Raw genomic sequence first — 26,384 nt, 5'->3', positions numbered from 1 at the left:
GGGGGAGGGGCGCCTGGCATCTCCGCATCCCAAGGCAGGAGCAGTGCCCCCCCCAAAAAAAAGAGGAAAAACAACAGCAACAAACTCAAGAGGGGGCTAAACTAGGCTGCGGATTTCAGATGCAAATGGGAGTAGTGGCGGGGGGCGGGGAGGGGGACACCAAGGGGCCGAGTTTGCGGCCCCCCCCCACTACAAACTTTCCGGCTCGGGGCGTGGCCCAGACGAGGGGGCGGTGGAAGCTGAGAGGGCGGGAGTTGGGTTTGGGGGAGGGGGCCGAGCAAAGCCAGGCCGGCTGGAGGAGGGGGGAGGGGAGAAGTTGGGGGGGGAGTCACTTTAAAGGCTCTTTCTTTCCCATAATGCTTTGTGGGGACGTTGACAAGTGGATCCAAGATGGCGTAGAAAGTAATGACAGGTAAGTCCTGACTTCCCCCTTCTCGGCTCCGGGGCCGGGCCCTCCCGGGGCCGGCCCCGGGGGCCGGCTCCGTCTCCCGCCGGCTTGCGGCGGGGGCCGGGGGAGCCTGGGCCCGGCGGCCCCGGAGGCGAGCAGCGGGCTGTGGGCCTGGGGAGCCGGGCTGTGTGAGGCGAGGCCCGGCCCGGCCCGGCCCGGCCGCTCGGGACGCCCTCCTCCCTTAGCCCGGGCCCGGGGCTGCGGGGGGCCGGCGGCGTGTGCCCTGTGCGGGGAGGAGAGCGGAGCGGCCCCGGCCCGGCCCGGCCCGGCCCGGCCCCGGAGCGGGCGGCGAGGCCGGGAAGGAAGCTCGCCGCCCCCCCCCCCCAGCCGCCCCCCGCTATCGGATGCCCCCCGGGGCTGGGGCTGCCGCTGCGGAGGCCGGCCTGCAGAAGTGGGTCAGCTTTGTTTCCGCTCCCCGCTCTGCCCAAGACTGACTCCTTTCTCCCCCCGCCCCCCAAGCTACTTCCTCGGAAATCTAATTTGGTACCAACACACAAACATACCAGTAAAACGAATAATTAAAAAAAAGCAACTCCACTCCTCATCACCTGGAAGGAGCTCTTTCAAAGTGACCCATAGTCGCGTTGGGGCGGGGGGGGGCAGCCTAACATCCCAGGGAACGCTTGAGACCTCTCACTTGCCACCTTTCTTCCTAAATCAAGCCTGTTTTTTTTTAAAAAAAAATGTGTTTTTAAATTTTCCTCTCCCGGCCAGGCCCGGAAAAGGACCGGGGTTAAATGTGGATGGGTCTTGACCGTTAGCTAGAGTAGATATTATTACCTCTTTCTTTGGGTCTTGCCCCACCCTACCGCCCCCACCCCACTATAACGTCGTCCTAGAAAAACATCACTTCAGAAAGAAAAGTCTCCCCACAGAGAGGTACTTAGCCGAATCCCCTAGTGGTGGTAGTGGGATGTGAACGTGCAAATATTGGGGGCGTGGGTGGGGGGAGAGGGAGGCGGCGAATGGGGACCTTATAAGTCTCTGCTTGAGTTAGTTTGTCTGATTTCAAAATCACCGAGGGTGGAAGAAGAACCTTTGTGCGTTTTGTGTCTCCTGCTTGAACAGCAGGTTCAAGATAGATTCCATCTTATTCTGATATGAAATACTTTTAAAATAAAGGAAACAGATTCATTTGGATATTCTCCTAGTATGTCATTTGGTAATTTGCTTTTTTCCCTTTAAAATGTAGATACCCTTTTACTTAAGGTTGAAGAATATTCAAGAAGTTTTACCTCTAATAGTGATATTGTGTAGACATATTTTCCCTTTTTTTAAAAAATTGTTTTCAAGAATTGGATGAACAGTTTTACTAATTGATCAATCATGAACTCCATTGCTCTTGAGATGAGTAAGGTGAGGTTTCAAGCAATTTATGTTCTTTTCTATGCTTTTTTTATGCCTAAGGGTAATAATGAAACTAATCAAAATTCTTTTTTTTTCCATCAAGTAAATCATACCCTTAGGAGTAAGGATAGGGAAATAGATTTAGAAGGAGAAAACTGACATTCAATATTCAAATATCCAACTGAATCAGCCTATTTCTTATACTTTTTAGAACTTGTCGGGAGCTTTCTGACATTTATAAAAACCATCAGTTTTGTCTTCAGAGGGGCAATTATAGGTTTTAAGTTCAAATTTCTACATGTAGCTTTCTTAACTTTGTTTTTACTCTAACGGCAGGCAATGTGTTTATATTAGAGATGTCATCTGAATATCAATGAAGTGAATATCAGAGAATATTTTATGTGAATAGTTTGTTCCTAAGTTGTAAAGTTTCACATTTATAGTAGGAAGATGACTCTTGGGCAAGTCATTGTCTTTTTTCTTTGGAAACTGGACATATTTGTTTACTCTATTTTGTAATAATGTTGAAATAACAGAATGGTGTGTGATATGAATACAAACTAATGACACTGATTTGTTGTATGGTTTGTGTAAATAAGACCTATTTCTTTAGAAATTCCTCATGGAATCAAAGAATCTCATAGTCTGAAATGAACTCAGAAATTATCTTATCCAGTCCCTTATCACAAATCTCTCTATTTGAATGCCCCTAGTGATGGGGAATTTTCAACTTTAGGAGGTACCCTATTTCTTATTATAATACCTTTAATTTTTCTAGTAATTCAAATCAAAACATACTTTGTTGTAATTTTCACCATTGGTCCTTACTTTTTTTTGTATTTTTTTTTTAGGTTTTTTCAAGGCAAATATGGTTAAGTGGCTTGCCCAAGGCCACACAGCTAGGTTAATTATTAAGTGTGTGAGATCAGATTTGAACCCAGGTACTCCTGATTCCAAGGCCGGTGCTTTATCCACTACACCACCTAGCCGCCCCATATTGATCCTTACTTAAAAGACCTCATCATCTATGCATTGGAAGTCCATTGTATTAACATTATTCTTAATTAGAAAATATGAACTTAAGACATAAGATAGGCATTTTTATATTGATTCTGGGGGGACTTATGGGGATACGAATAGGATGAAAATATATCACCTAAAATTTTCTCAAAGTAATTGTTTTTGAACCTTTTTCTTAAAATGAGTCATTAATGCATTCAACCATATTAGAGTGCCAGATTACAAAGAGAGCAAAACAGTTTTTTAAGGAGCTTTCATTCTAGTGATGGAGAAGATATGCATATACATAGACATAAACATAATACATATAAACACATGGTAACCTGAGGAAGGAAGGCACTAGCAGCCAGGTAAACCAGTAAATGAAGCCCTGACATTCCAAGAGGTGTAGAGATGAGGAAGGAGAACTAGGGCTTTTTCAGACTGTTTTGCTTGGTATTTTGTGGGACCTTTATGAAGAGCTTTAAATGTCAAACAGAAGAGTTTATAGTTGATCCTAGAGATGATTGTGTTATATAAAATCACTGGAGAGTATGTGGAGGATAGATAGTATTGGGGAGAAACGTGAATCAGCGAGTCCAAATCAAAATTGTTGACATCTTGAACTAGGGTGGTGCCTGTGTGACTGGAGCAAAGAGGTTGGAGCAAGAGGTATTATTGTGAGAGAAATGGCAATTTTTGTCAACTGATTAAATATTTGGGATGGTCAAGATTGACAGTGGGGCCAGAAGGTTGGTAGTGTCTTTAATGAAAATTGGGAAGTTTAGAAGAGGAGTGGGCAAGGGGTGGGGCAAAGGTAGTGAGTTCTGTTTTGGACATTTTGAACTTGAGATGATTATTAAGGGGCTTAAATTTTGAAATGTCCAGTGAATTTGTGTAAAACTGGACCTTGGAAGAGAAACTAGAACTGCATTTATATATCTAGCTAGCATTTATATAGATAGTACTTTATTTGTAGAATCGTTTTTAGATATTAATCTTTTTTTATCCTTACCACAACTTTGGATGGTAGATGCTATTATTATCTCCATTTTGCAGATGAGGAAACTGAAGCAGAGAGTTTAAGTGACTTGTCCATGGGTCAATCTGTAAAATTCTGAGCTTGAATTTGAACTCAGGTCTTTCTAACTTTAAGCCCAACACACTATCTATTGTGCCATCTAGCTTCAGTTTTCTGCATAGATTTGATTAATTCTATGGGAATTGATGAGGTCAGCAAGTGAGAAAGAATATAGAGAAAGAAGAAAATAAGGCCCAAAATATAGCCTTTGAAGTGTAAGCATAGAAAGCTGGCATGACATGGATGATAATCCATTGAAGGAGACTGAGAAATAACAGACAACTAGGAGGAGAATTGAGACAGAGCAGTGTGATGAAAACTCAAGCAGGGATAAAGTATCACAGAGGAGACAGTGGTCAGCAGTGTAGGATGCTTATACAGAAGTCAAGAAGGGTGAGAATTGAGAAGAGGCTGTTAGCTTTACCAGTTAAGAGCTCTTTGATACTTTTGGAAGAGAGCATTTTCTTTTTTTTTTTTTAATTAATTTTTATTAAAGATATTATTTGAGTTTTACAATTTTACCCCCCAATCTTACTTCCCCCCCCCCCCCCATGGAAAGCAATCTGTCAGTCTTTACTTTGTTTCCATGTTGTACCTTGATCCAAATTGGGTGTGATGAGAGAGAAATCATATCCTTAGAGAAGAGACAAGAAGTCTAAGAGGTAACAAGATCAGACAATAAGATATCTGTTTTTTTTCTAAATTAAAGGGAATAGTCCTGGAACTTTGTTTAAACTCCACAGCCCCTTATCTGTATCCAGATGGCACTCTCCTTTGAAGAGAGCCCAAAATTGCTCCCGATTGTTGCACTGATGGAATTGAGTGAGTCCTTCAGGGTTGATTGTCAGCAGCCCCATGTTGCTGTTAGGGTATACAGTGTTTTTCTGGTTCTGCTCATCTCACTTAGCATCAGTTCATACAAATCGCTCCAGGCTTTCCTGAAATCCTGTCCCTCCTGGTTTCTAATAGAACAATAGTGTTCCATGACAGACATATACCACAGTTTGCTAAGCCATTCCCCAATTGAAGGACATTTACTTGATTTCCAATTCTTTGCCACCACAAACAGGGCTGCTATGAATATTTTTGTACAAGTAATGTTTTTACAAAACCTTTTTCATCATCTCTTCAGGGTATAGACCCAGTAGTGGTATTGCTGGGTCAAAGGGTATGTCTGTTTTTGTTGCCCTTTGGGCATAGTTCCAAATAGCTGGAAGAGGGCATTTTCATTTGACATTAGAAATTGGATTACGGGGCTACTAGGTGGTGCAGTGGATAGAGCGCCAGCCCTGGAGTACCTGAGTTCAAATCTAGTCTCAGACACTTAATAATTACCTAGCTGTGTGACCTTGGGCAAGCCACTTAACCCCATCTGCCTTGCAAAAACTAGAAAAAAAAAAGTTGGATTACAGAATGTTCTAAATAGTCTCAGAGGAGAGGAAGGAGAGGCCCTGAATGTAGAACAGTTTTCAAGAAATTTGCCTGAGAAAGTCAGGAGGAGGAAAGATGAGAATTTAAGGGGATAGCAGGACCAAATGAGAGGTTTTTAAATTTTTATTTTTTAATCATGAGGGATAATTGGGTCTTTATAGGCAGCAGGAAAGAAACCTGTAGATAGGTCTGTTGGAGAAGATTAGAGGGGATGGGATCAAGGGTATATATGTTAAGAGATTGACCTTGGTGAGAAGGGCCACCTCAGCAAACATTGGGAATCTAAAAGTAACTAGTCAGAGGGGTATTATTGAGTGACTGATTTGAGAGGCAGATAGTTACGTATGAAGAGCAACAATATTGGTATATAGTTGTCAGGGTTTTTTTTTTTTTTTTTTTTTTGGGTAGGAGAATCATCATCACCCCTTGTCTCTTCACCTCCTTCTCCTATCCTGCATTTGCCAGCCTGATTAGCCAGAGACTTATTCAGGTCCTGTATAACTCAATTCAAGCTTCTGGTGTTATTTTAGAAAAATATAGGTTATGGTGGGATTAAAATTTAGTAGATTAATACTGTTTTTATAATGTTGGTTCCTTTTGAAAAATTATCAAAGTAATAACATCTAGAAATAGGGAATATTAGGCCTAAAAATTTTTTTTTTTAGGTTTTTGCAAGGCAGATGGGGTTAAGTGGCTTGCCCAAGGCCACACAGCTAGGTAATTCTAAGTATCTGAGACCAGATTTGAACCCAGGTACTCCTGACTCCAGGGCTGGTGCTTTATCCACTGAGCCACCTAGCTGCCCCCCCAAGGCCTAAAAATGTTAAAATGCTTTTCATATTTGACAAATATATTGGCTGGCAAACAAGTAGTATACTACCACTACTATCACAATTTTTGTGAGTTTTTTGAGATATTCATATCTGATTTTGGGATTACATTTGAGGCTTTCTTGGCAAAACTTTTGTAATATTTTACCATTTCTCCAGCTTATTTTACATTTGAACAAACTGAGGCAAACTTGCCTAGGATCACATAAGCTGGTAAGTGTCTAAGATCATATTTGAACTTAGGAAGATGTGAGAGGTATTTTGGAGGTAGAAATGGAAAGACTATCTGCTGTGCTGACTTAACTGCCCACAAAAAACCTTCTATTAAAATGTTTAGAAATAGCAATAGTAGTAGTCATAGGTGGTAATAGTTGTAGTCATAGTCGAGTAGTTGTAGTCAGAGTGGAAGAAGAAAGAAGAACAACATTCACTGATGGGAACATCAGACTATTATAAGTTGTGTTAAGGCAAAATCTTTGTCTTTGGGCAATTTTAAGATATTTTTCTAAGTTGGGCTTTTTGGTTGGGATATCAAGCCATTTTTTTTTTTTGGTAACACTATACTGTTTTAGAATTAGTTTATTTTCTCTACTAAATTTGAATGGTTTGGACTTCACAATTTTGTAGTAAGATAATTTAAATAGCAAAGATAATCAATTTACATTGCTGAGTCAGCTTTTTTTAATGGAGTACTTATTTATTAGCAGCTAGTGATATGAGTGAGTAAAAAAAGACCTGGATCTGGAGTCAGGAAGATCTAAGTTCAAATCCAGCCTCAGATAATTAAACTAGTAGTGTGACTCTGGCAAGTCACTTCACCTGTCTGCCTCAGTTTCCTCAGTTGTAAAATGGGAATGCTAATAGCACCTACCTCCCAGGGTTGTTATGAGAATCAAAGGAGATAATAATTGTTTAAAAAGTGGTTAGCTGGGCAGCTAGGTGATGTGCTAAATAGAGTACCTGCCCTAATTGCCTAGTTGTGTGACCTTGGGCAAGTCACTTAACCCATAACCTTGGGGGAAAAAGTGATTAGCACAGTGCCTGGTACTTATAAATGCTGTATAAAGGCCACCTCCCTTCTCCCTACTCTCCCAATTACTTATAGTGCTAAAAAGTTTAAAAGATATGAAAAGTAATTTTTGCTCACAAATGATCATAGGACAAAGAGCTGGATGGAAACTTAGAAATCCTTTAGTTCGGTGTTCTCATTTTTCACATGAGGAAATAGGCCTGGAGAAGTCATACAGGTGAGCAGCAGAGAACTGATTTGAATCCAGGTTTTCTGACTCCAAATCTATTGTTCCATATATCGTACCATGTTGGCAACGGTCTAGATGGGGCAATAGATAATATTTTAAAAAAAGTTAGGAAATTTATGAAGGAGCATGTAGATGAACAGGATTTAATAGAAAAGTGCTAATGTATTGTTTGTATATTGATAGAGAATGAGTTGTAACATTTTTATTTGTATACATGTGAAAATATAACAACCCATGAAAATAATAGGCTATATTCAAGGTCCAAATATTTGCCTAGCAGTAGAAAAATAAGCATTTTAGTGCTCTTGAATTATACTGTAGGGAATCGACAAACTTAATAACAGGTGTTTAATTTCTCAACTCCTTTGGAGGAAGGATAAGAACTTTAAAAAGCAGCAGTATAAAAATAGTTATAATTGCATGCTTTTTAATAAACTTAAGTAAATATTTGTTACCCTTTTGTCAGAGTGAATAGAGCCTTTGGGGGTGTGTCATACTTTTGGGCTGAATTCTTACCTAGAAACCTTGGAAATGTACCCAGTACTTCCCCATTTATAATTGTATTCAATCAAATCACAAAAAAACTTTTAATAGATTAGATTATGCTATGCAACATATTGCTTGTGACCTGGAGGATAGCAGTTCACTTGGTTGGGATTTTGGTGCTGAGACTCCTTTTCTTTTAGAGGTTCCAAGATTGCTTGTAGTTGGAATCAGGATCCATGGCTACCTGTTTCAATTCTTCACTGGAATTCTTTTACCTTCTAACTGCTTATCTTGGGCTCTTAGTGACTGTGAAAATCTTCTTCTGTTGATCATCATCTTTTTGGTCCAAACAGACATGGTCATTTGGTCACTGGAAATCGGACTGTGGCATATTCTTCAACCTAGAATGTACCTCTATTCATTCTGTCTTGATTACTTGCTGGGCAAATGATGACTATTCCACTTCTATTCAGTTAGAATGAATAATAAATAGTCCTTTGATGTATCAGATTTGGTAGCCTTGCTTTGAAATTTTAAAGAAAAGAGTTTTGATAGCGATTAGGTATCTATTTAGGTTAGTTAGCAATTCATAAAATTGAAAGATGTAATCAGTAGTAATCCTTTGTTATGATTATCATGGTGCTTTTTGACAAATGGAAGATTTTCTGAAAAGGAATTATAAATGACTTAGCAATTATATTTCATAAAAATACATGTATACACACACACACACACACACACACACACACACACACACACACATATATATTTTTTGGCAAGGCAATGGGGTTAAGTGGCTTGCCCAAGGCCACACAGCTAGGTAATTATTAAGTGTCTGAGGCTGAATTTGAACTCAGGTACTCCTGACTCCAGGGCTGGTGCTCTATCCACTGTGCCACCTAGCCGCTCCCCAAAAAATATTTTTAAGGAGAGTGCAGACATTTATAATTGTGGGAACTTTTCTTCCCAAGTTTAAGTAGTTTTCATCCTATTAAATCTTTGCAGGTTAAATGCTTCTGAATGCAATGCTTAACAGGCACGTAAGTCTGTTCTTTTATGTTAGGAATATTCAGCTCAAAGGATTGATAGATTTACTAGGATTTAGATTGGTAAAACCAAAACTGACCTAGTGATTTCTCTTTCAAATTTCTAGAGAATACATTTTTTTGACAGAGGTGTTAGCTTGACTTTTTATAGCTTGTGATACCTGTACACATTTTGAGTGTTTTGGGCAATTATCAGTTTACTTTTTTCACTCTTTTGCTTTCTTTATACCAAAATTCCTTCTGTGCTTTTGGTGAAATTATCCCTTGCTAACAGGTTGTTGATGCAATTCACAAAACAATTTTTGTAAACCTCTCTGGGATTCACCTGCAGTGGCAGAGATGGAGGCAAAAGAGTAGGAGAAGATGACAGGTAGGACATTGAATTGCAGTGTTTAAATGCTGTGCATCCTTATTTAGTGCACCTTTCTACAATATTTTCTGCACTATACTGCTTAGTAATTTTTGCTGATTTGGCATATGTGCATCCTTTTTGTGAATGTATTTTGTGAGCAAAATAATTCTAATATCAAGTTTCCAAATTCCTAACTATTTGTATGTTTGAGGAACATTGTGCTTTTAATTGAATTTATAGGATTCTAGAACTAATAGGAATTTTAGAGACCACCTATATATTCTATCTGCCATATTTTACAGATGCAGAAATTAAGTCCCACAGAGGAATTGTCCATGGTCATACATTTACTGGCAGAACTAAACCCAGAGTTACCTGTTTCTTTTTTTCCTGTGTACTTTATATTGTGCAAACTAGTGTTCTTTTGAAATCTTAACAACTGAATATTTGAGTATTGTTCTAGAATTTTGACATAATGGTATATTTATAGGCATATTTAAAGAAATCCTAAAGAATTTTCTCTTTTTTGGGTGTTATGCAGAAAACTGTAGTGATTACTATGCAGAGCCTATTTAGGAAATAAACTTTTTATGATACCTAAAAAAGATAAGTGAAACAAAGCAATAGTTTGTAAGAAAAAAAGGAGGTGTTTGGAAAGTGAAAACAGCAGTTTGAAAAAAATTATAGTCACAGCCAAAATTTGCTATTTGTTTGGTAAGATGGAATAATGTATTTAGTCAGAACAAAATCTGCCTTGAGCTTTAAGAAGCCTTTTTATTTCAGAGAAGAGTTGGAGGGTAAACTGCCAACTTCTTTTCTGAAAAAAATGGTAATCCTTTTTATTTGTGAATTAAGGGCTGCTAGATCATGTTACTTAAAAATAAGGACTGTGTTTTTTTTATCTTTTTTGACTAGCATAATAACTTGCATGTAGTAGGTTAACAATAAATATTTGCTAAATTAAATTGAATTTTGCCTGTGTGCTTAATTGATGTACTATATCATAATATTTTATGAAAGTGAAATTGGGTATTGGGTATATGGCAATGCAGAGATTTTATATGTGTGATATTTTGGGGAAAGACACAACTTCTTGGAAGAGCGTTGGAAGGATAATAGTGCAAGATTTAACTCAGTTTTTTAAAACAAGAATTCTAAGAAAAAGAAATAGTATAACATTGTTCCCTCTGACCCCTGACCTCCTGAGTGTGGTGGGGAATCCTTTAAGGGCAGTAGACAGGTAAAGACAAGAAAAGTACTAGTGTATTGTCAGAGGACAATGAAAGAGTAATGAGCAGAAAGGATTGTTGTCAGCTAAGCCACTGATGGTATTGTATAATCTTTGTTATTAAGAGGACTTGAGTTATAATTGTTTGCAAATGGAAAGTATCAGACTGCTTAATAGGGTGCTTCTCCCAATTTTATGAGAATGGGCTTGAGTCAAAAAAACAGGAGAAAACCCCAGATGGAAATAGTTAAAACTCCATGTATATGGGTGTGGAACTTTGGAGGACTTAAAATTTTCATATTATTATTTTTAGAAGTGATTGCCCCTTTTTTTCTGATTTTTTTGGGGGGTATGCAGTACTGTTTAATATTCCAGGCTGTTGATTTATCTGTTATGTACATAGTATTGTATGGAGAATATTTCAAACGTCAAATGGGAATATGAACTTAATATTTATATTCTTTACTCTTAAGTTACTGTCATCTCTGTTTGGTACTCAGAAATGGGGGTTAATATTCTTGTTGCCAGTGTTAATCCTGAAGCTTGGTGTCCTAGAAAGAGTCCTGGGCTTGGAATCACTTTCCTAGGTTTGATTCCAGGCAAATTACTTAATTTATCTGAGCTCCAATTTCTTCTACTTGCCTTGCTTGCATGGTGGTTGTGAGGACCAAATGAGATAATGGTGATAAAGGGGCCATTGTTATTATAATACTTTAAAAATCGTAACAAAATCATGATTGTGTAGCTAATGAGACTTGGAGAGGAGTGATTTGGTAAGGGGAGAACATTTTACACTGATTAAATGATTTGTTTATTCTCTTTATTAGGTGACCAATCCCTATCTATGCCTCCATAAATTATCTTCATAAATTTATTATGGTCATCTGTTGATAATTCTGCTGAGGGCAAACCTCTGCACATTTAGTCAGTTTTTTTACATGATGGACACATAGTCTCTTAGCAGATCCAGATTTGAAACTTTTCCTATTGAATAGTAAACATGTGCCTCACAGATAGAGCCTTTAAGAACCCAGGGATACCTCCATGACATTATGAATCATTGGAATGGTCTTTGACTTTGAAGTACTTTGAAGTACCGCCTCCCCCCCCCCCCATAAGTTTTAATTCTACTAATATTTTCTTAAGATTAAGATTTTTAATCTTTATAATTTAAACCTTATAATTTTCTGGAATAAGAAATACAATGATAATAAAACAAAGGAGAAAAGAGAAAAGCATGGGTTATATAAATGGTGACGCTTTGTATAAAGGACCATCTTAAACAAATTTCATAGAATCTCTTGCATTGAATTCCTTTTGTGACATATTGGACACATACCCTTGATTAAAGTAATTCTTTTTTTCTAATGGAAAACTCTGATTGTTAAGAAGTTTTGCCTTACATCCATCCTCAACTTTCCTCTTCATTGCTTCTACCTAGAAAGCCAAAGAGAGAAAAATTTAATTCCTACTCTACCATTCTAAGAATGAAATCCAAAGTCTGCTAAATATTTGAGGTTGGTTAGCGTTCTCTTTTTAAGTTTTCTTTTTTTCCTCAAGTGACATATTCCTATTTCTTTCAACTATTCTTTGTAATATGTGATCTTGAGACTTTTTTTTTAGGTTTTTTTCAAGGCAATGGCTTGCCCAAGGCCACACAGCTAGGTAATTATTAAGTGCCTGAGGCTGGATTTGAACTCAGGTACTCCTGACTCCAGGGCCATTGCTCTATTCACTGCTCCACCTAGATGCCCCAATGTTGAGACTTTTAAACATTCTTTTTTCAGAATTTTACCTTACTCTGTTTTATTTTTTTCCAGTTACATGTAAAGATCAACATTCTTTTTTTTTTGTAAGACTTTGAGTTTGAACCTTTTTCTCCTTTCTTCCCTTCCTTCCCCTGTCCCCAGTCAATGTGATATAGGTTATAAAGATACAGTCATGTCAAGCATATCTCCATATTAATCACATTGTCATTTTGACATTGAGCTGTTTATTACTATTCTTTGACTGTTCAGCTAGTTTTAGATATGATTTAATTATATTATCATCTAACTATGTCTTTCCATATTTTTTCTGTAATAATTGTATAATATTTCTTTTTTTTTATTTTTAAAAGGCAATGGGGTTAAGTGACTTGCTCAAAGTCACACAGCTAGGTAATTATTAAGTCTCTGAGGTCATATTTGAACTCAGGTCCTCCTTACTTCAGGGCCAGTGCTCTATCCACTGCATCACCTGGATGCCCCTATAATAGTTCTTAAAGTGTCACTCACTATTTCACTCAAAATTAGTACATGGAATATGCACTTGCCATATGGATAACATAAAATCCAGTAGATCTGAAAGACAAACAGCTCTTATGAGAGAGCATAGCAGATATTATATTCAAATAGCAGCCCTGAGTGAAACAATGATGGCAAGTGAAGAACAACTTCCTGAAGGCAAAGCTGGATACACATTTTCTTGGAATGGCCAGAGTGTTAGAGCTATACAACTGGCTTAGGTTTAACAATCAAAACAAATATAGTCAGCAAGCCTTTATTCCTGCCAAAAGGCTCATAACAACAGGATTGCCATTTGCAGGAAAGCACCATTGTACCATCATCTGTGTCTATGCTCTGAAGTCACAGAAACATTTTATGATGATCTGGAGATACTCATCAATATGCTGATAGGACAAGCTTGTAATTCTGGATGACATTAGCACCTTGAGTAGAAACAGATTATCAGACATGGCAGGGAGTCCTTGGGAGGAATGGAGTCAGAAACAGCAACAGCAATTGTTATTTATTTCTTTTTTTAAAATATATTTATTCTCATTTTGTACAAATAATGTTTTTTTACATTAATAAAATATTCTTGTTTAAGAGTAAACAAAATACCCCCTCCCCCCATAAATATAGACTTGCTTGAGTGATAAAGGGGAGAGAAAAAAATTGGAATTAAAAAAATAATAGTAATAATTGTAGGTATGGCCAGGTGGTGCAATGGACGGAGCACCAGCCCTGGAGCCATGAGTACCCGAGCCCACATCTGGCCCTATACACCCAACAGTCACCCAGCCGTGTGACATGCAAGCCACCCGAACCCTGCTGCCCTGCAAAAACCAAAAAAAAAAAAAAAAAGGAAAAAAAAAGACCCAAAATAAAATAAAATAGCAAAAATAGTAGGGGTGTTTGGGTGCTGGACAGAGCATCGGCCCTTGAGCCAGGAGCACCTGGGTCTAAATCCGGCCTCAGACACCCAAAGATCACCCTGCTATGTGGTTCCAGGCAGGCCACCCAGCCCCATTTGCTCTGCACCCTCCCCCAAACAATAATAATAAAAAATGTGCTTCAGTCTTTGTTCCAACACCAACAACTCTGTCATGGGTGGATCACATTCTTTATGATAAGTCCATGGCAAAAGTTACTTCCATATTTTTCTACCGTTGCCATTGCTGATCGCAACTCCCTCCTTTCTTATTTCTCCACTACCATGTATTATATTTTCTCTCTCCTTTCACTCTGACTCTGCTGTAGGGTAGCTGAGTGGCACAGCAGACAGATCCCTGGCTCTGGGGCCAAGAGGCTCTGAGCCCCCATACCACCCCTTAGGCCCAGCATCCACCTGGCCCTGTGGTCCCAGACAGGCCATCCAATCCCAGCCCTTTGCAAGAAGTAAAAAAGAAAATGTGTTATATCTGGTCACTCTCCCCCCATGGTCCATCCTCTCCTCCATCACTCACACCCCCCCCCCCCCTTTCCCCTGTCCCCCCCTTCTTACTCCAGATGCCTATACCCCATTGAGTATAGATGCTGTTTCCTCTCCTAACCACCTCTGATGAGAGCAAAGATTCCCTTATTCCCCCTTGCCTTCCCCCCTTCCATATCATTGTAATAGTTCATTGTAATAAAGAAAAATCTTATTATATGAAATATCTTGGCCTATTCCCCCTCCTTTTTCTTTCTCCCATTACAGTTCCCTTTTTTCTATTGACTCCATTTTCACACCATATTTTATCTTCAAATTCAGCTTTCTCTTGTGCTTCAACTATAAAGGCTCCCTCTACCTGCTCTATTAACTGAGAAGGTTCATATGAGTATTATTAGTGTCATTTTTCTATGCAGGAATACATGCAGTTCATCATCATCATTAAGTCCCTCATATTTTCCCCTTCTCCTCCAATCTCCATGCTTCACCTGAATCCTGTATCTGAAGATCAAACCTTCTGTTCAGCTCTGGACATTCCAACAGGAACATTTGAAATTCCCCTGGTTCATTGAAAATCCATCTTTTTCCCTGGAAGAGGACATACATTTTTGCTGGGTAGTTGATTTTCGGTTGCATTCTAAGCTCTTTGGCCTTCCGGTATATTATATTCCAAACCCTACGAGCTTCCAATGTAGTTGCTGCTAAGTCCTGTGTGATCCTGACTGCAGCTCCACGATATTTGAACCGTGTCCTTCTGGCTGCTTGTAATATTTTCTCTTTGACTTGGGAGTTCTGGAACTTGGCTATAATATTCCTAGGGGTTGGTTTTTTGGGATCTCTTTCTTGGGGGGATTGGTAGATTCTCTCCATTTCTATTTTGGCCTCTGCTTCTAGAATATCAGGGCAATTTTCCTGTAGTAATTCTTTGAAAATGATGTCAAGGCTCTTTTCCTGATCATGACTTTCAGGTATTCCAATAATTTTTAAATTATCTTTCCTAAGTCTGTTTTCCATATCAGTTGTTTTTTCAATGAGATATTTCACATTTTCTTCTAATTTTTCAATTTTTTGGTTTTGAAGTATTGATTCCTGATTTCTGGTAAATTCATCAATCTCCCTGAATTCTGTTCTTTGTCTGAAGGATTTGTTCTCCTCAGAGTTTCCTTATTTCTTTTTCCATCTGGCCAATTTTGCTTTTTAAAGCATTCTTCTTCTCAATAACTTTTTGAACTGTTTTATCCATTTGACCTAAGCTAGTTTTTAGCATGCTATTATCTTCAGCATTTTTTTGGATTTCCTTGACTAGGCTGCTGACTTCATTTTCATATTTTTCCTGCATCTCTCTCATTTCTTTTCCCAGTTTTTCTTCCAACTCCCTCATTTGATTTTCAAAGTCCTTTTTGAGCTCTGTCATAGCCTGAGCCCAATTTCTGTTTTTCTTGGAGTCTTTAGATGCAGGAGCTTGTGCTTCCTCATCTTCAGACTGAGTATTTTGATCCTTTTTGGGCTCATATGCAAAATATTTCCTCAATGGTGTTCCTCTTTTTTCTCTGCTTGCTCATTTCCCCAGCCTAAGCCTGTTTTTGGGATGCTTCCTGAGCTTTTAGGACACTCCCACAAGGGTCTCAGTATGTGAGGCTCTGTCTTCCCTCCTGGTCTGTGAATGACCATAAGCGCCCCCCTCTGCCATGGGGCTGAGGTGGGGGGGGCTGCTGTTCTATGGGGGGCCTAGACTGCGATCAGGATCTGAATGTGGTCAGAGCCCCAGAGTCCTGTTCCAGGGGCAGAGGACAGAGTTTGGCAGTCTCTCTTCACTCCCCTCCCTAGGTTCAATGGGCTCATGCCCTGGGGGCTCCTGCTTACCAGCTCCACCCTGCTTCTGTTCCTGGAACTTGCTCTCTGGCAGAGGTCCTGCCCTGTACCCCCAATTTGTGCCTGGTGCTCCCTGGGGTGTAGCTCAAGAGACTCCCCTGCTGCTGTGAGCCACGGCTCCCAGCACCCTGGGGCTGCCTCCAGGAGGCTGAAGTTCTTTCACTCTGGTGGGCCACCCCTCTGGCAGGCCACCCCTCCGACCCCGGGGAGCAGAGCCTTCCTGCTCTTTTTCCAGGTTACCTTGAGTAGGAGAACGGCCTCATTGGGTTCTGTCTCTTGAAAATTTAGTTGAGTCCTTAGCTTATAAGTTTTATGAGAGAGCGCCTAAGACAGGATCCTTTCTTGTCACCATCTTGGCTCCACCCTCTTGTTATTTATTTCTAAAGACTTGTGCATCTCATGATCTTGTCATCAACATTATCTTTGTTTACCTAAATGCAATAAAACTTTGTGCATGTACCTCACAGCAAACATTGGCATCTAGTAGACTTCCTTTATCCCTTCCACAGGGCCTGAGGATGCATCACCTTGGTAATCTGGAATATTTGAATAAAACTTTTGCCTTTGCCTCCTTTGTACTAGAGAAGAAGGCCGAATTTTTTACTTTTCTTTTATGGGTATCTTACTGTAAAATTTTGGTTAAGTATTTGGTCATAGGCTCTGTGTCATTTGCAGCTTCTCCTGCAAAATCTGCCTATTGATTCTGCAAACTTCCAAAAAAATTCCCATTTAATTTTTATTCTACCCACAATATATCAACTCCAAGATAGCTGAAATTGTGATGTGAAAGGAAAAACTATATCCTCGTTAGAGGAGACAGACTGGATATGAGAATGCACTCTATATTGCTTCTGAGGCTGAGATGCTATAGAGTGTAGATAGATTCTGTGCGCTTGTGCTAATTTTGGCCTCACAACACCAAGAAAACAGATTCTCTACCAGTCAGCACTGCACCATCCACTCTCAAGATATACTCAAGGTATCTCTGAAGAAATTTGGAATCAGTTGCATGATAGGGGGAGATTCTGGGAAAAGACCACACAGCATGGTGTTGCCCGTATCAAAGAAGACACTGCTTTATGAGTGAAGCGGAATTTCACTAGCTCAAAAGAAAAGTGAGATGTGCAAATTTTGTGACATCTCCACTTCAAATGTTCATATTGACTATTTGTGCCTGACTTGTAGAGCCTTCTTAGTTCATATTTGACTGATCAGCCAGATTAACTGGATAGAGAATATTCAAAAGAAAAAAAAACATGCAATGTAAGAGAATTGTGTTAAAATAAGTGTTGCAAGGAGAACAGTGGAGATAGAGCACTGGACTTGGAATCCAGGAAGACCATCCTCTGTCATTTTCTTCCTGGACATGTCATTTAAGCTTTTGAACCCAGTTTCTACAACTATAAAATGAGGGGTTTGGACTTGAGGCCCTTTAAGGCCCCTTTGAGTGAAAATCTATGATCCTCTGTGATTTTTTTTTTTGTTAATTGTATCCATAATATTTCCACCTTTCTTTCCTCTGGTGACTGTTCATCCTACTTTAAATAAGAAGAAAAACATGTTTTGTGATGAAGGAAGTTTTACCTTAAGTCATCCTGTGCTTAAAGTTTTTATATCTTTTACTAATGACCGTACTGCTTTCATAAAAAAATCTTTTTATTTTGATAATTTTGACTTTTTGCTACAATTAGGTTGTCTTTTTCCATTGTTGTCTCTCTTAAATAAATATGTAATAAGACAATATTGCCCTGAAATTATTTTTGGCACTTTACAAATTTTAATTTTTTCCACTTATCTCGGTTATAATAATTTACTACCTTTAATGACATTTCTTGTTACTATTTTTGAAAGAAAATATTGGCAAGCAGTTTGTATTTAGTAAACTAGTTACTGTTTAAGGGGCGGCTAGGTGGTGTAGTAGATAAAGCACTGGCCCTGGAGTCAGGAGTACCTGGGTTCAAATCTGGTCTCAGACACTTAATAATTACCTAACTGTGTGGCCTTGGGCAAGCCACTTAACCCCATTTGCCTTGCAAAAAAAAAACCTAAAAAAAAAACCTAGTTACTCTTTGTTCATTTGTTTCAAGTCTGAGTTCTTAGTTTAGTGGGAGTCCACTCTTAGGAAAAAAATCTACTATGTGGAATGACATTTTTTCTACCTGTAGAAATATTATTTTATGTACTATAAGGGAATTTATTTACTTTGATTACTTTCTCTTAAGTGGAAACTATTTTTTGACCTTTAACTGTTAGGTAAAATCAGTTATTATTATTATGAACTAACATTTGATTTCAGGTGGAACTAAAAATTAATATTGTGTAGACATTATTATTATTATTACTCTTCATTGAAAAGATCAGGACTATAATATAGGTATTGAAAGTAAGCTAGCTGGGGCGGCTAAGGTGACTCAGTGAGTAGAGCACTGGTCTTGGAGTCAGGAGTACCTGGGTTCAAATGCGACCTCAGACACTTAATAATTACCTAGCCAAGTGGCCTTGGGCAAGCCACTTAACCCAAAAAAAATCTTAAAAAAAAAAAAGAAAGAAATTCAGCTAGCTGACACAGTGGATTGATCTCTGTATCTAGAATCAGGGAGACCTAATTTTTTTTTTTTTTAGGTTTTTGCTAGGGAGTGGGGTTAAGTGGCTTGCCCAAGGCCACACAGCTAGATCCATTGCGCCACCTAGACACCCCCAAGGAAGACCTAATTTCAGAGGCACCCCTCAGGTGGCATATTTATTATATAATCTTGTCAGGTTACTTTTCTTAGTTTCAGTTTCCTTATCTAGAAAATGAGAATAATAAGAACACCTACCTCCCAGGGTTGTTGTGAGGATAAAAATGAGAGAATATTAGTAGAGGACTTTGTTGGATGGACAAAAATGAAACAGTCTGGGGTGGCTAGGTGGCTCAGTGGATAGAGCACCGGCCCTGGAGTCAGGAGTACCTGAGTTCAAATCCGGCCTCAGACACTTAATAATTACCTAGCTGTGCAGCCTTGGGCAAGCCACTTAACCCCATTTGCCTTGCAAAAACTAAAAAAAAAAAAAAAAAAAACAAACCCCAAAGAAAAAAAACAGTCCCTTATAGTCTATTGGGGAAACATATAAATATGAAAAAATATATATGTGCAAAATAAATATAAGGTAATTTTATTTTATTTTTTGGGGAGACAATCTTCAAAAGGAGATTAGGAAAGCATATGGAATACCAAGCTTAAATTCATGTTGGCAGTGGGAATCTCATTCTCTGTGATCATATTATCTACATTTAGAAATGAAAGTTTGGAATTTGGATACTTTTTTTTGGTTAGTTTTAAACATAGCATTAAAAAACTGGCATCTAGGAGGCATAGTGGAATGAGCTGGAGAAGGAAATGGCAAAACTACTCTAGTGAAGGAAATGGCAAAACTACTCTAGTATCTTTGCCAGGAAAACCCCAAATGTGGTCACAAAGGGTTGGACATGACTTAACAAGAAGTTTAAAAAAATAAATCAGCATGAGCTTGTCTGAAATCACTCCTATTAAATTGAATTTCCTCACTGGAGAAAGCAAGTAGCTTTCTCTGTTAGTAGAGGTAATTAGCATTTTTATCATCAAAGCAATCCTTTAAATTCCATATCCCTGTCCCAGATTAGCTACAGCTTGTGTCTTCTTTAGGAAAGCTACTACTTTTGGATTTACAGAATACTGTCTGGGTCCACATTTGTAGCACTATACCTCTTGAACTTCTATTGGTAAACTTATCTTTAATAGTAAACTAGTAGGCAGAATGGATTTAAAGCAAAGACATTATGATGTAGTAAACATTCTTATCCCTCTAATCCAAGGTGCAATCTCCTACAAATACAGTATTTGTAGGAATAGTTAGCCCAAATTTAGAATACGAAGAGTGAGGTATAGATGAGATATCAAGTCAACTCAGGGCTCTTTGTAGTGTGTATCTCCGCCCCCCCCCCCCCAACGACCTTCCTTTTCATGTCCATTCTCCACATTTCTCTCTGTCTTGAGATGTCTGTGTCTCTTGCCTGGGATTGCTGAGTCTATTTTTTCCAGCTTTATTCTCAACCACTTGGATCAATTCTATCTTGATTCCATAGTTCTCTACTTCCAGAGGTCTTTTTCTTGAAGTTATTTCCTGTATGGGATTTTTTTTTCTTCTTTGTTTATATCTCCAGGTGGAGTACGTCTCTTTTCCCTTCTGGAAATGTCCTAGTTTCTCTTGGACTCTCAAACTGAATATCATTTTTAGTGCCATTCATTGTGGTCTACTTTTGACAATGGAATTCTCTTGGAGATTCATATTTTCAATGAGAGATAATAGGGTTTGCATTGTTTTACATATAAATACTTAACTATTTCTACTGTCTAGATGTTTTCTGGACACTTGAACCTCTTCTGAGATACTTTCTTCCTACTTTAATTCCCCACTCTATCCCAGTTTATCATTCCAGTGTGGTGGCAGGACTGATAATGGTGAAAAGGAGAAAATGAAGGCAAGTTTTTGAAGCCTCTTCTTCATATTGATCTACTTTTTTCTTCTGGGACAGTTGTCTAGGGAAGAAATTATGAAATTTGATTCTTCTTTGCTGTGAACCACAGAGGAGAGAATCAATAGTGGCAATGGAAAAGGAAGTGATAAGAAACTCTCTAGTCCTTGAGCTGGGAGGAATGGAGGAAAGATGTGTCAGCTGGGAATTGCTATTTCCTCAAGAGTTTTCATTCTTTAAATTCTTTTTTTTCCAGGATTGTTTCCAGGATTATTTTTTGGGGGGAACTCATGGCATTTATTTGTTATTTATTAAACATTTATTTAAAAAAATTGAGTTATAATTTCTCATCTTTCCCTTAATCCTTCCCTTATCCATTGAAAAGGTAAGCAATATGATATACATTATACAAGTGAAGTCATACAAAACATATTTCTATGTTAGCCATCTTGCAAAAAAAAAAAAGAAAAATAAAGTGAAATTTGCTCTATTCTATACTCATTAATTCTCTGTCTGGAGATGGAAAACAATTCCCATCATGAATCCTTTGGAATTTTGTTGTTAGTGCTGTTTATAATGTTTTCATGGTTCTGTTCACTTTATTTTGCATCAGTTCATATGAGTTTTCCCAGGTTTTTTTGAATCCATTTTCCTGGTCATTTCTTTCTTTCTTTCTTTCTTTCTTTCTTTCTTTCTTTCTTTCTTTCTTTCTTTCTCTCTCTCTCTCTCTCTCTCTCTCTCTCTCTCTCTCTCTCTCTCTCTCTCTCTCTCTTTTAAAGGTTTTTGCAAGGCAATGGGGTTAAATGGTTTGCCCAAGGCCACACAGCTAGGTAATTATTAAGTGTCTGAGGACAAAATTGAACTCAGGTCCTCCTGACTCCAGGGCCAGTGCTCTATCCACTGCGCCACCTAGCCGCCCCTATTATTAGTGATTTTGAGCATTGTTTCATATACCTATAACTTTGATTTCTTTATATCCTTTGAACATTTATCAAATGGAAATGGTTATTTTTTTAAATTTGACTCAGTTCCCTATGTGTGTGTGTGTGTGTGTGTGTGTGTATGTATTTATTTTGAGAAATGAGACCTTTATCAGAGAAACTTGCTGTAAATCCCCTTTCCCACCTTGCTGCTTTCCTTCTAATTTTGGGTGTATTGGTTTTGTTTGTTCAAAACCTTTTTTAAATGCGTGTAATCAAAATTATCCATTTATTTCTTTAACTCTTGTTTGTTCATAGACTTCCCTTATCTATAGATATGATAGAAAAAAATGTCCATGTTCTCTTAATTTTCTTAGGATATTACCCTTTATATTAAAATAATGCATGCCTTTTCACCTTATGTTGTTGTATGATGTGCCTAGTTTTTGTCAGCTTTTTCAGTTTTCCCAAGAATTTTTGTCAAATAGTGAATTCTTGCTCCTTCTTTCTCTTCACCTCCCTTACCCTGCCTTCTCCTCTGTAACAGCACATTCAATTCAAAATTCTCCTGGGCTCAACTTTTGCTGCAGCCTTACACATTTCTAGAGAAGAAGGAAGCAATATTGTACTATATTTCCTATAAACTCATGCAGTTAAGCTTTGAAAGCTTTCTCTCTTGCTCTCACAGTGATTAGCCCATAACAGACAACTACAATGCTCCCTGGGGCTTTGGATTTTGCAGTCCCTTAAAAAATCTGCTTCAGTAACGCTTGACATACGGAATACAGCATAGGATTAACATAAGCATCAGTTTTTAACAGGTCAAGGTTGATTTACTCAGAGATCTAGGCACTCACCTTAGAGTGTCCTTCACAGTGAATATACACTAATAATACATGCAATAGGCATATCACAGAATAAAGCATTTCTTCAGACTGCTTCTGTGATCTCATGTATAAATTTTATGTAGGATTTAAGTCAAATCAACACAGTAATATTCACAGAATAGCAGATATTTATAAAAGCTGTAAAATAAAGCAATATGAACATCAACAGACTGACATTTTGAAAAATCCAGAAAAAGCAGAAAATTCACAAATAAATGGTAAATCCATGTTTTAACAGATTACTCTAGTTACCATTCATGCATATTAACAGAAACAAGTCACAGAATAATAATCAAGAATAATGTAGCAAAAAACATTCAAAACATGCAATTAATAATATGCATCAATGAGTTTATTTAATTTCATGCAAAGTACACATTACATGGGTAAACAAGCATTGATTTTATAATCTGACCAACATGTTTAACTACTTCTGCTATTCCCCCTGGGACTTCTTAAATTAATCTGGTTGAATATGCCTAATTTTGCTATGACCTAATGACATATCTGTTCTTGAGTTAATTGGTAGTTTGGGCTGGTCATAATCAGAACTATAGTCTTGTCTTTGTAAATCTGAATTTGTGGAAGGTCAAGGTCAGTTAGCATTGTGAATATACTCTGTGGTGTGTGACTATAAACTAGAAGTTTTGACAAAGTACTAGATAGAAAAAGTGCTCCTTTTTTTTACTTCAGGCATTTTCATTCTTTGAATTGGTTGTTGGATTATAGTCTTTTTCAACTGAAATGTATTTTTACCAACCATTGTCGAGATCGGGCAATCTTTGTATGACTAGATGACTTGCAGGTAATCTCTTTTGCTTAGAATTCCACTGAGGTATTAATCTAATCTGCTTCTTTGTAGGACTTTACACTAGTTTGAGAGGTATCAGATAGGTTTCTATTAATCTTTTAACTTGTATCCCTGAACACCTGAATTTCTTAGCAAAACTGTATTATCTTATTGAAAATTTTGCAATAAACTCAGTCATCATAGTTTAATTTGTTTCTCTCAGAGTACTTCTGAACTTGTAGATAGATGGTGAATTTCATTTTCTTTCTTTTTTTTTTTTGAAGTTTACTTTCTTTCTTAACCATGAGATACAAAAGTTCTGTTGGCAGTCTCTCTTATCCTGAGAGATTCCAAAACATAAATCAATAAGTAGACATGGCTCATATATCAACTGACAAGATGAAAAATCAGTGATATCATTTCTGCTAGAACTGTATGAATGTATCAGAAAAGTCACGTTTCCTCCTCTGAAATTTTTGTTCTTGTGTCAGTGTTAATCCGTGGGTAGTTGGAATTATTCAGGTAGATGGTTCCTTTAAGGGTGGTGTTATAGTATTCTAAACTTCTTGATATCAACCAAAGCTATTACCTTCTTAGTCAGTGTACTTTCAAATATTCAACATGAATCCTGGAAAGAATTTCATGCATGGAGAAAGACTTCTCTGACAACATTTTAGCATCCAAGGAAACTTCTGCTTGTCTGCATAACTTATAAATTTGTCAATTACCATTAATGGTTTTTGTTCTTATAGACAAGTTCCAAAGTTTTGCTAGTGTGTATTTTCTCTCAATATTCAGCACAAGTTGGGAGTACTTTTTTTGGATTCATTAAGCATGTGTTTCAATTTTTTTGTGATGTCTATTTTCATCTTGGGCCAGTAAAATTTCTTTCTTACTAACCCTAGGATCTTCTTTGGACTTGTATTCATCATTTAAAACTTTAATGGTCATGAGGTAGGTAGTATTAATTGCTTCTAGTACCATATATGGACTCAGCAAAAATCTGCAGTGTTCAATACCTTAGTTCCAAATTCTGTTATTTTTTCAAGGTTAGAAGAACTGTCACTTGGTATTGTTACCTTATTACTTTTTAGCTTGTATCACTTCTTGTAGTCCATTAGCCATCTATTCTCATTGCTAATCATTCACAAGCAACTTGAGGCAAAGCATCCATAAACTGCAGGCATGCTGTCTAGTGGAAGTCCTACATTTTATAGCTATAGTGATATTTGTTTGTAATTCAACTCCTTGGTTATTGCATGTAGTTTTCATACTCCTTCAGAATATACTACTTTAGCATTTTGTAGTTTTCCAGACCATGTCATCGATATCTTCATTAGTCTTCCTTGATTGATAGAGTATGCTGGATTTGCTTTTGGCTAAGTGAGTCTTGCCTTCCATCTCTGACAGATAGCATTTGACATTGATACATTGATCAGTGTATGTTAGTGGATTGTCAGCTCCAGCTTGCAATTTTGTGCTGCATGCATGAGCTTTTCAAGGAGAATCTGTTTCAAAGCCAAGGTTTCTTCTCTCTTGTATATGGGGTAGCATGTCATTATTGCTCAAGTCCCTTTTGGTACATACATTTGTTCTTTCGGTGATCATCAATCTCTTGCTATAATACTTTTCTGAACTTATTCAAATTGGCATTTATATAGAATAAAAAATAACTTGCTGGGGTGTACATAGATCAACACAGGTGCTTAAGTTTGGTATTTGACCATAGTCTTTGAAGTCTTATTTATATTTATTTGTTGGGTCCCAAAGGGCTTTCTTGGCACGAAGACAGCTTTTCATTTCTTGTTCTTCTGCTTCTGTGCTTTTTTTGATCGTATGTGTTCAAATGAGGTGATTCAGATTATTTATGTTTTATTAATAATGCTAGAATTTTATTAATAAAAGAGATCAATACACTCTCAAATGTCAAAGACCTTCATGGTGTCAGGCTCACAAGTATATATCCTTGGAAGAATGAGTATTTCTGAGGGTGGTAATCAAGTCTAATTGGTTAGCTATTATTGAGAAAATGAATATTATGAGTTGTGGGTTTCATTCTTTTTATTTTATTTTATTTTATTTTACTTTTAGGTTTTTGCAAGGCAAATGGGGTTAAGTGGCTTGCCCAAGGCCACATAGCTAGGTAATTATTAAGTGCCTGAGACCGGATTTGAACCCAGGTACTCCTGACTCCAAGGCTGGTGCTTTATCCACTATGCCACCCAGCTGCCCCTGTGGGTTTCATTCTAATGAGTTCTTTGGGGTACATGACTTGGATCACCTAAGTCTTGTTAATGAGACTTAAGAATTTCTTTATCTCTTGTCTGACAAAGGTAGATTCTACATTTTCTCAGACCTGAGTAAGCACAGTGATAAATTTTATTGTCTTTGATTAGAATGTAGTCATTCTGACTGAATAAGTCTTTCTTTCTTTTCTTTTTTTCTTTTACAAGGCAAATGGGGTTAAGTGACTTGCCCAAGGTCACACAGCTAGGCAATTATTAAGTGTCTGAGACTGGATTTGAACCCAGGTACTCTTGACTCCAGGGCTGGTGCTCTATCCATTGTTCTACCTAGCTGCTCCCTGAATAAGTCTGACAAAAATTTACCATACTGGTTGATTTCTGGATAAGGAAGTAGAAAAGAGGAAAAATTTTAGTCTTAATTCAATAATTAGTTTTTAATATATGAAAAAATAATTCTCTTACTAAGAAAGCAGTGTAATTCATATCCTCAATTTTCATCATTACCCTTGCACAAGGTCAGAAGATAACCATTAGGAACTGCTGATGAGTTAATTTTCATTGCTAAAGGGGACTGAGGGGTCTTTTTCCTTTGCTGTGGCCTCCTCCTGTAACTAGGCCTCCTTCTCCTAAAAGAAGCTCTCAGCTTTTGCAGTCCTTGTGTTGTATTCTCCTTACACATGCTTCTGTTCTACATCTGGGCCATTATTCTAACAATTGTAACTGAAGGTAGTTTTGTCTTTTGCTTTTTCTCCTTGTTATGGTGGTCTTCTGTTAGGCATGGTTTCCATTTTCTTGTTCATTATTTTTCTGGGTGAAACAGATTTTGTCATGGATCCACTTTTCACTAGATTTCCTATAAGCTATTTCTTCATTTGTACTTGTTAATGTTTTGTATGCTACTTCACTTATAAGAGAGTATTTACTATAAGCTAGTTTCTCAGTACTGTCTTGGAACAATTTGAGGATGGGAC

General features: G+C 37.8%; 1 protein-coding gene across 4 annotated transcripts in view; it reads left to right on the top strand.

Moving 5' to 3' along the window:
- Positions 1 to 327: 327 nt before the first annotated feature.
- HELZ (helicase with zinc finger) overlaps positions 328 to 26,384 on the top strand; it is a 321,547-nt gene continuing 295,490 nt past the window's right edge. For all 4 annotated transcript variants that reach the window (XM_074224754.1, XM_074224753.1, XM_074224752.1 and 1 more), the window contains exon 1: positions 328 to 412. The gene's annotated coding sequence lies outside the window, so the exon portion shown is untranslated. The remainder of the gene's footprint in view (positions 413 to 26,384) is intronic.

The sequence above is a fragment of the Macrotis lagotis genome, chromosome 2 (assembly GCF_037893015.1).
Source record: "Macrotis lagotis isolate mMagLag1 chromosome 2, bilby.v1.9.chrom.fasta, whole genome shotgun sequence".
Taxonomy (NCBI): Eukaryota; Metazoa; Chordata; class Mammalia; order Peramelemorphia; family Peramelidae; genus Macrotis; species Macrotis lagotis.
Note: the sequence above shows the minus strand (reverse complement) of the source record. Positions and strands in the feature narration are given on the sequence as shown.